The sequence below is a fragment of the Homalodisca vitripennis genome, chromosome 2 (assembly GCF_021130785.1).
Source record: "Homalodisca vitripennis isolate AUS2020 chromosome 2, UT_GWSS_2.1, whole genome shotgun sequence".
NCBI lineage: Eukaryota > Metazoa > Arthropoda > Insecta > Hemiptera > Cicadellidae > Homalodisca > Homalodisca vitripennis.
Window position 1 is genome coordinate 203257842 of NC_060208.1, and position 12520 is coordinate 203270361.

At 34.8% G+C, this 12520-nt stretch overlaps 1 long non-coding RNA gene across 1 annotated transcript; it reads left to right on the plus strand.

Moving 5' to 3' along the window:
- Positions 1-5633: 5633 nt before the first annotated feature.
- On the plus strand, positions 5634-11589 carry LOC124355290. The gene is made up of 2 exons (XR_006921750.1): positions 5634-5813; positions 11450-11589. It is a non-coding gene; the product is annotated as an uncharacterized LOC124355290 (long non-coding RNA).
- Positions 11590-12520: the final 931 nt, after the last annotated feature.

Here is a 12520-nt window from a genome sequence, read left to right on the forward strand (position 1 = left end):
TGTTTAAATGATAGAGGTGGTTGTAGACCTTCAGATATAGGCTTTTAGCGATATTTAGTCTACTATTAATATAGGTCAGCTGTTTTACATTACTAAATGTTTAACCTCAAAACACTTCCGAAGCCTCGTAGCTCCCAAAGTGATAGCAAATTTTATATAAACATATATTTCTAATATAAAAAAAACACATATACTGGGACTTATTTTACGTATATATCGGTTTTATAATAATTTAGTACAAATAAATATTATGACGAATTTATGTAAAATTATTTGCAGTCATGCCAATTACTTTGCATGCATAGTTTTCCCTATTAGTTTGCCTTCCAACAATTAGGAATAATTTTATTTTTTACTTGAACTATATCAGCTACACCACTAGCATCTGCGAACACTTCATCGCAATCACTCCTCTTATCTCCCAATGTAGAAAGAGTGCTGTGAATTGCACTGGATGTCCTATTGAGGTCTAAATCAGGTAACTGTAGCAATCTGCTAATAGGAAGAGTCACTTGGAATGTATCCACTAAACTCAAAGTTGATATGATAAATTCTTGTGAACACATATAATGGAGTAGTGTTGTAGGTTTGAAGGATGTCTGTGTGTCTTTCCAAGTTGAAATATGGGTAAGAGCTACTAAGATTTCTGTGAAGTACGTTTTGATTTGCAAAACACCATCATGTCTCTCTAACCACCTTGTCTGACAAAGTCCAGATAACTGTTGTTCTAGTATATTCTTGATAACAAAGTTTCAATTTGCAGACACATAAAAAAATGAAGTAACGGATTTCATAATGTGAACTGCGTTTCTGACATTCACTACTGTACTAGATTTTTACGGAGAATTGTTCAGGCCTTGGTTATAACACGGTACCCAATATGAATTAGTTGCTTGACCATTTATTTCTTTACAGCCCCTACAGCTTCACAGGACATTACGCTATAATTTTTTGTCTGTCCCTATGCCGACACATAAATTGAGGTCAAGATTTAGTTTCTTCATCATATTCAAAACGATCGTTCCCAGTGCTTTCCCAGAGAGCTTGCGCTCGTTTAGTGGGTCACCATCAGGTTTAGTCATATATGGGTCCGCATACACATCTACAAACAAAAGTTTTCTCGTATAACTCCATAAAAAATATACCGAACGCTGAAGGATAGTTGTTCAACATTGGAAATAACAGTGTTCTTGTTGAATAAAATTGAATAATATCCTGCTTGATGAATCTTTTTAATGATTGTTTTGATAATATATTGACCACAGCAGTTGATTATCTCATTTTGGGTATTTTTACCAATGTAAATTGCTTTTGCTGAGATAGTTGCCATATGCATTTTCAAATTATAGTGTAGGATGCACACGATCATAACAACGTCATGGACAAAGTGGGTCGATAGACGATACCGTCCGTTGTGCTCTTTACTCAGTAGTCAGTAGCGTCTTAGAGAATATATAAACACGCCTGCATAGAGAAGACATTATTTTAACAGCCTGAATTAAAACTACTGTTTCAGCTCTATATGATTAAGTTCGTCTCGAAGAACCTAGGTGTCGTTAGTGTCGGACAATAAGTATTCTAGCGACGGTTTGCAAGTAGCTTTGGATCAATCCCTCTAAAGTCTTCTAGACAATTTGTGTCATATAGACAGCACTTGACACAAATATTACTGTTAGTAGTTATTTTTATACACATTACCGAGGCTAGCGCGCCCTAGATGTTAGCTGTTGTATTTTCATATGCACATGATATAACTCGTGGCAAATAGGTTAGCCGAAATACGCACCACGGACACACACAAAGGGACACATGGTGTCAGGGCCATTTCATGTCTATATGGCGAGAATTGCGCCATCCTTGAGTTTGTTGCCACAAGCCGGTTCTTCTTGTCCATATTTTCGTTTTACACAAGCACACTGTTTTTTTAGCAATACATGGCACTTTCAACCAAGGAAGGCATAGCGAGAGCGAGAGAGAGAATTAGATACATTTATTCATGTGCTTTAGATCAAACAATAGTATTTCTTTCCTATTAAATGTTGATGTTGCTGAATATCGCAACAAGGTAGATATGGTAAAATCTTAACGAAAATTTGAATGTTTTCTTCTCTTATTAAAAAGTTACAAAAACATTGTCATCTGGGATTTTTATGTCGAGTACAAAAATACTCTTTTATACAACATTATGCATTTATATGCCCTCTTACACGCTGTTGTAATCCAGATGCTGAGGTCAGACACGTGCTGTGCTGTGCTCATGCACAGAGTAGCAATATATAAGGAGGCCCGGCAAAATTAAAAATTAGATTTTTCATATTATTTGCAAAGTATAAGAGTAGTTATGTCTTTCTTATATTTCTCATGAGTCCTACGATTATAAGGAAGTCTGAATGGGTGCAACGCACTGTAACATACACATATTTGTATGTGATATTATTATAGAGGGATTCCGAAGTCCAATACTCTCAGATCAAAAAGTTTAGACATATAAAGCAACAATAACTTCTACTTTTATTTTTATAACAACAGATAAAGTTAACAGTTTTTTGGCGCTTTTAAGCCAAACTGAACGTTTACTCAGAAGCCTGTGATCCGATTAAGACCAATTTTTTTTTATAATTATGATTTTAAATTCGAGATAAAAAATATATTAGCTTTAAGGCTGAAATGAATGGTGACATCACTACTTATAATATTATAATAAGTGTAAGAAACTTTTTCAATGTTTATACAAAGTGTATTTGTCCAAGACACCAGTCCAAGACAGTAGAATTCTTATCGCTAAGTTTATTTCACTGTCCAAGGCTGATTTAGCACTAACAAATAGCCCCAAGTCATCTGCAAAGAGATAAGTATATTTACACAGCTGTTATTTAGATTTCCTGGGAAGTAATTTATATAAAGAATAAATAATGTTGGCCCCAGTATTGAGCCTTGCGGCACTCCAAAGTTTAGTTACAGAATATGAGCCGTGACCTATTTGTCAGATAAGAGTTCAAAAGATCTAAAGCTAATTGATTAATTAAAACCATAAAATTTCAGTTTATTGACTAGAATACTATGTTCAACAGTATCAAAAGCCTTTGAAAGGTCGTAACTTCTAAAGTTAACAAAATCTTTTTTGTTCAAGGCCATCAAAACAAGCACCTACAAGAGCCTGTACCGCTTTTATGGTACTGCAATTAGAACGGAAACCAAACTGAGTCACTAAACAACTTATTTGACTCTAAATAATCTTCAGTTTGTTTATGTGTACCAACCGTTCAAAGACCTTCGACACTGCCGGAATAATAGAAATAGGTCTATAGAAGCAATGCTTGCTCATAGGACCTTTCTTATGAACAGGAATAACCTTACTAATCTTAAATATATCAGGAAAAGTTCCACTATTAATACATTCATTATACAAGTAAATCAAGACCTCACAAATATGTTCGGCAGCAGCTTTTAATACATTTGTGGATTGATACCAAAATCATCAAAACATGTGCTATTGCTTAGACTAAGAATAGCTCCATAGGTTTCCTTCATCTTAATTTCCTTAAAATTAAAGTTAAAATTTATAGTCCCTGAGTTACAGGACTTCTCAAGATAATACAAATAATCATAGGTACTATTACCAATGTTTCTTCCACAGAAGAGACAAAAAATCATTAAAAGTGTCAGGTTGAAGGAAATAAGACTTAGGAACTGGCCTGCTGTTGACTTTGGCTGACTTTTTTACTATGCCCCAAGCAGCTTTGCTTTTATTTTGGGATCTGTCTATTATATTATTGTTATGACTAAGTTTAGCTCTATTAATCTCACTCTTGTAAACTGCTTTGAGACTTCTATATTTTGCCTTCACATCCTTATTATCATTGGTATTTTGAGTAATAAAATGTAACCTATCCAGCTCAGACTTAATTTTAACAAGACCATCATGATACCATTTAGTACATGAACTTTTAGCTTTTAATTTCAATTTTTTTAATTAGAGCATCACAATTTAAGGCTCATAAAAGAAGGTCAAGAAACATTTTAAACTTGATATTGATACTTAAATTTAGCCTATATACATCTAACCAGTTAATTTGGCTAAGATAATGCACAAAAGGATACCCCAGACAAGCTCAAAGATCTAGTTAAGTGTTTTAAGATGAGACCACTTCCCGTAGATCCATCAGTCTCGATATCTGCAACAAAGAAGATGTTGTGACCAGAATCGGGATTATGGAGCACTGACGATTGTCCTCTATCAGGACGTGAGAAAGTTAGTAGGTTGTCAATGCAGCTACCCACAGTTCAACAAGAGTTGGTATTTGGCCGCGTGATATCCGACACAGTCACATTCAATCCAAAACTGTCAATTAAGTTTAATAGTTCATGGGTCTCTTCATTGTCTGCCATAAAGTTTATATTGAAGTCCCCAACTACAATAATGTTCATTTTGATGTCATATAAAAAAGCAAAAAACATCATGCTAATTTTCATAAAAAGAGGCTAGACTACCTGCAGAAGATCTATAAATCGCAACAACAACCGTCTTAACACTGGTAGCACAACAGCTGCCAACTCACAAGTCATCTCCTCCGAGTAGCCAAGAACTTGGTCCAAAATGGAGAACTCAATACCTTGCTTGACACAAATAAGCACTCCACCGTGCAAGTGATGTTCCCTTTCAAAATAGCTTGCAACACTATACTCTGGAATTACCAAATGCTGGACTTCAGAGGAAGCTAGCCAATTCTCCGCAATGCACAAGACATCAGAATTAAGTTGGTTGTTCAATAGTTCAATGCTACTAAGTTTATTCGTTAAACTACAAACATTCCAAAAAGTCCATTTAAAATTAAAATTACACCCAATTATTGTATCTGCATCACAGGAGGTAACTTTCAGGTTAGGCCTATGAACACAAAGTTCAGTTACTATTAAATTGTTAGCTACTAGACTTTTGCTCCAGAACATCACCTAAAAGTGAAAGATCTATTTCCCTCTATTTGTCCCTTGACTGGGATCCAAAAAAGAAGGTACTGAATCACTTTTATGTGGGTACATAAATCGACTCAAATAGGTTCCCATTTGCCAAAAGTCCGGGTCATAAACCTTGTCCCAAAGAGAGGAACCCCGATTTGAAAGGGAACTGCGGCCAGGGTACCTGGTTTTTAATTTTGTTATGACAAAATTACCACCATCAGAACTGTCTTTCAGGTATTGCCTTAGATCTTCACACTCCATATCTTCATAAAATCTTGAAACGAAAACGTCTGTTTTTTTCAACAATTTTTAATTTCTTACTGTTAACAGTAGCACTACCAGTGTAAAACAGACATATTTTACCTATCCTGGGGCCTACTCTGACCCGACATTTTGTAATTAACCTCAACAAACAGGTTATTTGCATTCTCCTTTCTTGTTTCAGAAGACTCGGGCTCCCTTGCATCATAATCAGACGGTTCCTCACCACCACGGACCGTCGAAACCGAACTCAAAGCTAAAGAATTAATCGATCCTGGGGCATAGAGTTATTTCCATGTAGCTCAGCCTGCCCTTTTCCAGATTCACAGCCAGTGCCAACCACTGCCGACTTGATAAACTTGTGTTTTACATTTTCAGAAGTTATTTTCTTTCTTACCGAAGCAGGTGGTAGCAATGCATTTTATTGTGTGACTTTCCTAGCAGACAAGAAATCAGGTTTTCACTTTTCAGTTCGACTTCGGCATCGCTGTGAAACAGACGTAACTACGGCACTGTTGTTTAAGTGGTTGTCCGCAAGTAGATTCCTGTGTGTTCTGTGTTGTAATCCTATATCATCCAACCTTGGAGATTGGGTAACTATAACATGTAATTTAACCTATAATTTTCCTTTTCCTCATATTTGTTTATTTAATTTCCTTCATTCTATTTTACTGTTCTTTGTTGGTATAACCAATTTAAATTTTAAGTAATATTCCTTTCGGCTGGTCCTGACATGTCGTCAGGTCTGGCCGGCAACGTGATGGACGATGAAACCTCTAAGGCAATAGAGTCTATTTTAACTAATGAAAATTCCACAATAAAACGAAAACATGAAAACGATGACATTTCTGACTTAGAACATAATCAAAAAAGTGAAATTGCTCCCCCTAAACCAAAAAAAAAAACCTTTCACAATCAGATACTATAAACCTGAAAATAAAGGCCCCTTTGAGATTATTGTTCAGGACAAAAATAAAACTAAACTCAATGCTTTTCATATAGGAAAGATTATAAAGCTACACCACACAGACATTGAGTATGTTAAACCATCCGGCCGCAATGTAACAATTTTTTGCAAAAATGCGCAAACAGCAAACAATATTGTCGATTCCCGTCATTTATCCCAATACAATGTTTTTGTACCCTCAATTAGAATACACTCCAATGGTGTAGTGAATATAGACCCTAGTATCAGTGAGGATGAAATAATTAAAGAAACTGAATCAGACTGTACCATTATTGAGGCCAGACGTATTAAGCGTAGAATCAATAGCGAACTTTGTGACACACATTATGTCAAGTTAACTTTTGATTCCGATACTCTCCCTAATTACATTCATTTAAACTATGTCAGGGTTCAAGTAACCCCCTATATAATCCCTGTGAAACAGTGCTACCGCTGCTTTGCATACGGGCACGTGGCAAATTCCCCATGCAAAAACGAGAGAATTTGCAGAGACTGTGGCGATAAATTTCATTCTTCACCATTCCAACTCCCTCTTAAATGTATTCACTGTCTAGGCCCCCACAGCAGCAACTCTAAATACTGCCCTGAATTCATCAGACAAAAACAGATCAAAGAAAGGATGAGCCTAAGAAAAGAAGACTACTTTACATCTAGTCAATTCTACCCTGTCACTTATAAGAATATTAGGGGACCCAAAAGACCTCAAACTTTTGCCGAGGCAACCAAGTCCCTTGACTCTTCAGACACTAATCATTATCCGAATCTTCCACAAATATCTCCAAGTAATAGCCTAATTTCCATCTCTAATAGATACTCATCCCTTAGCACTGTACTAGATACGCCCACCACTTCCGGGTTACCTTCAAACACAGTTTATCGAAAACCTACCTCAAACACAAACCACACCTCAAACAAAACTTTCACTACTAACTATAAACCTAACTCAACCAAACCTATATATGCTAACCCTAAACCTAAACCTAACCTAACAGAAACAAAGACAGTTGACAGAGAACACTTACAGGCTCTTTTGAACACTAAAATTACAGAAATAAGGTTAAAACTTCTAATATTACAACAAAAAAACAAATAGATGAGCTACTAGCAACATTTATAATTTCAAACACTGACACTAAAAACTCTGCTAATACTACTCCAAAAAAAACTTATTCAAGTACTAATAAAAATAATAGCACTCTCCCCCCCTGATAAAGTATGACAACAGAAAAGCTAAACATACTCCAATGGAATTGCAGGTCACTTAAACCCAAGTGGCCTGAGATCACTCAATTTTTGACTAAAAATCAATTTCATATTGGAGCATTTCAAGAAACATGGTTAACTGATAATGAAAAACTATCTGATAGCAATTACAACATAATTAGTGTAAATAGGCTCGATGGATATGGCGGCGGTACTGCCTTCCTTATACATAAATCTATATCATTTGAAAAAATGTCCGAATACAATGATAATAAAGTTCAACTTCTGGAAATTAAAATAAAACTATATAATAAATGTATCCATATATACAACATCTATTGTGCTGATAGTAAAATTGACCCCACCTTTTGGAGTAACAAACTATTTATAAATGGCAATAAATATTCATTAATATGCGGTGGTGACATGAATGCCCACCACCCCTATTGGTTCTGCTTTAAGGCAAACCCCCGAGGTAAGGACATTTTCCGGGAATACTCTCAATCCCGCTATATTATGATTAATAAAAATGCATTTACCACCATCCCCAATTTGTATAATAGACAATCTACTATTGATTTAACTTTTGCTACCCCAAACCTACATGCTCATATCACAAACTGGAATGTCTTAAATGATCCGATGGGAAGCAATCACTTCCCTATCTCTATGCAAATTGAATTCTATAGTAGGCCTACAAATGAAACACCTGTAAACAACTGTATAAGAAAAAAATTTTAAATTAGCTAATTGGGATCTTTATACAAGAACTATACAAAACCAAATACAATTAATTGAAAACTTACCTTCTGAAATACAGTTTAATAAGCTGCTTGAATTAATACATTTTGCCACGGAAAAGGCCATTCCAAATATTAAAGCTCCGATAAATAAGCCAAATTTTTATACAAAAACATTGGTGGACGGAGAAATGTTCACAATTTGTTGCACAAAGGAGATTGGCCTTTAAAAATTTTAGAATTAATATGACCCCAACAACATATCATATTTATCAAGTAACTCAATTAAAAACAAAAGATGTAATTAATGCAGCAAAGAAAGTAGGTTGGGAAAACTTGTGCCAAAAAATAGGCAATAAACCCTCATCAAAATATGCTTGGAATATTGTTAAAAAACTAAAAAAATCCACATGATATGAAATCAAAATCTGAAATGATAGATAATTTTGAACTTGGACAAAAATTTATGCAACACATTTTGCCACAATATGTACCACACAAAACTGAAATTCAACCCCCATTATTTTCTGAAAAATCACATATACTTGAAACTAATTTTAACATCAAAGAATTATACAAGGCCCTTAAATCTAAGACAAAAGACACCTCACCTGGAGCAGATGGTATTACCTACTCCCTGATTAAAAAACTACCACCTGAGGCACTAGATATATTACTAAACTTATATAATAATATTTGGAATGGTATAATGGATTTCCCTGACAGCTGGAAAAAATTCAAGGTTGTTGCACTCCTTAAACCTGGTAAAGATAAGGATAATGAAACATCGTATCGACCAATTTCCTTAATACCATGTTTTATTAAAATCATGAACACAATGATCAAAAATAGGCTTGTATGGCTTGTAGACTATTTAAAGATAATCCCTGATGCACAACACGCTTTTAGAAAACACCTCGGATGTGCTGATTATTTGGTGCAATTAATTTCAAATATACAAACTGCTTTTACACACAACGAATCCACTATTTTGGCGGCTTTAGATATTTCCTGTGCGTATGACAATGTACATTTGCCTACTTTATGGACAAAAATGTTCATTAAAGGTATACCTAGGAAATTTATTGTGCACTGTCACAAATGGCTGGTTGATAGGCAGCTGACAATCACCTTCCCCGACTATCAGATTACAAGGACCACTTGTCGAGGGATCCCGCAAGGTAGTGTCCTGAGTCCTTTATTATTTGAGATATATATATCAGACATAAATAAATGTCTACCTACTCAGGTAAAATCATTACAGTATGCTGACGATGTCACCTTATATTCATCTGGTAAAAGTTATGACAACGTACAATATAATATACAATTTGCATTAGACAATATGAATAAAGTATTAGAGGATTTAAATCTAAGCCTAAATCCTAATAAGAGTGTCATAACCATTTTTACTAGGAAAAGGTCAATTACAAACCTCAATACACAATTTTATATTGATGGTCAAACAATAAGAGTTGAAGATAAATTAAAACTCCTAGGTATTACTATAGATAATAAATTAAAATTTAAACCATACTTAGAACAACTTATATTGCAATGTCAGAAGGACTTAAATATTTTAAAAATGGTATCATGTGGCAGAAACGGTGCCAACCCCGATTTTGTGCTGAGTATATACAAAAGTCTAATTAGATCCAAGATTGATTAATGCTCTTTTATTTATGGTCATGCTCCTAACTATATACTTGACAGACTTGAAAAAGTACAAAACCAAGCACTCCGATTAGCGATTGGGGCCTTTAAAACTACCCCTATCATTGGCATGCAATTTGAATGTGCTATACCTACACTATCCCTGAGAAGATTATCTCTTACTGAGCGACTAATTTATAAAATAATAACAGATACAACTCACCCAGCCTATCACAGTGTCATGTATCTATACATGCTAACTAATAATAACCCTTTCTGGAACAAAAAGAAAACTCCTGTATATATACAAGCATTAAGCCTAGTACAAACAATTAACCCCATAGAAAACAACTTAAAATTATTTGCTGTACCCCACGATTTAACCAAACCTATTGAAATTACTGACGTAAATGTAAGCTGCAATACACTAATTAATGGTAGATTGCTTGACAAAAAGTCAGCAATCAAATATTGCAACAAGAATGGTATAATATGGTAAACATAACCTATAAGGATAATATTATGATCTACACTGACGGATCAAAAATTGACTCGGGCTCTGGCGCAGCCTTCTATATTCCGTGCTATGACGAAAGACATATTTTCAAACTCAACCATATCGTTTCGAGCTATACAGCCGAAATGTATGCAATACTGAAAGCCGTTGAGTATACTAGAAAGATCACAAATAGTGAAATAGTTATCTGCTCTGACTGTAAATCTGTCATCGAAGCAGTTGATCAGGCATTATTGGGGAATAATAACAGTAAGGACCTGACTTTGAACATAATAGCGGAAATGATGAGAAACAACACAAATAATTACACTTTACAATGGATACCTGGCCATAGTGGGATTAAAGAAAACGAAGCCGTAGATAAATTGGCAAAAGAATCAACAGGTCTAACTTTCACCAGCTACGAATTCTATGTAACAAATGCTGATTTCAAATCGCACCAAAACAAAAAGATTGGGACTGAAATGACTGGTATATTAACATCATCCTTAAAGGCAAATTGGTACAAAAAATATCAAGCAATGTTTCACAAAGACACCTTGGTTCACAGCCTCTAAAATGTCGAGAGGTGAAATAGTTAATATCTGTAGGATTAGGCTTGGTCACGCTAATGTTAACGCATGTCTTCACAGAATTAAATGTTATTTTACACCATTATGTCTAAATTGCACAATGGGAGTGGATGAAACATTGGAGCATCTAATCTTTCAGTGTCCAAAATATACGCATGAAAGAAATAACTATCTCCAAAAAACAAAAATCATTAGTGAGACATTTTCCAAGAATCTAAACTATGTAATCAGCACAGAAAAGTATGAAATGTATAATGAAATCAACAATTTTTTAAAAGCAATCAAACGAAAACTTTAAATATAAAAACAAAGTCCATCTATACACAGACACAATACATAGATGTCATTCCAATCCTGGGCTCTTCTTTCCTTGGCCTACCTTTTTTCGGGATAGGACATTGCCTGATCGGCCCCTGGCAGAGAAGAGATTCCTACACCTTCCCTTCCTGATACCCATCTACTTACAAAATCCTTAGAATATCCTAGCTTTATTGTAACTAACATAAATACTACAAAACATATTACCACTGTACATTATTGTTGTAACTAACGAATCTAAATGTTTTTTTTTTTTCAGATTACCAAACCGAAGACTGATGTAAAATTTTTAAAGTTCTTGTAAGAACTACCTACAAACGACGGACAACCACAAAAGTGAACATCGGGGCCTCATGGATTTTTAATCCAGGCCGCCACAAAAAGGTGGCAAAAGAAAAAGAAAAAAAAAAAGAAATCAGGTTTATTCCCTGCCATAGTAAAGTTTTGTTTACGAACTGTACCATCAATTTTAACATTACTGTCCTCATTAAACTTGTCTATCACAGTCAAAGAACTTAAATTATCAGAGCTAGACCTTAAAACACTAGCATAAGTCAAATGGTTAGAATAATTTGTTAAAATGTCACCAATGGCCATATGACTGTTCAAGATAGAAACAAGTTTAGCATTTTCAGCCCTCATTACACCCAACTGAAGTTCACGTTGATTCTTAGATCAAATATCTGATCTATCAAAACATTCACAATTTACGTGAAAATTTTCAGAAACAGTTTCTGAAACGAAGGTTACTCACTGTACTGTTAAGTTGCTCCTGTAGTTCATAACTATTATTACACAAAAAATTTGGCTTTTCGCCTTTTGAAAAGGAGTATTCACTTTTTGACTTTCCACCACATTCAAAATAATACCATTTCGCACAGTTTCCCTCTTACTTAAATCCCCGAGAGCTATTTGTCACTCTTTTAGGGCAAACTCCACAGACTGGATTTTGACTCGCCTTCATCTATCTTGGTGGTAGACAAGCAAAAGATGGTAGTGGCATGGCAGTACGGTACATATTATACGAGATGAACATACCCTTGACCTTGTTCCACCCAATTGTGATAATAGACTATGCATCGTAAATATAGACCGTTAAAAATAGTTCTTATAGATCCATATTAATGACTACCTGAAGGTTATATCTGAATAATAAAAACATACTTTACTCTGATTATTTGTTTATTTATAAAGTCAACATTATTTCTCTTATATGGTAAAGTAACTGGGTTTGCTGATAATACAGCTTTATCTTATAGCGCCCCAACTAAACGACTTATACATACAAGATCTATACGATCTTCGATTATGGTTAAGTAACAATGGACTT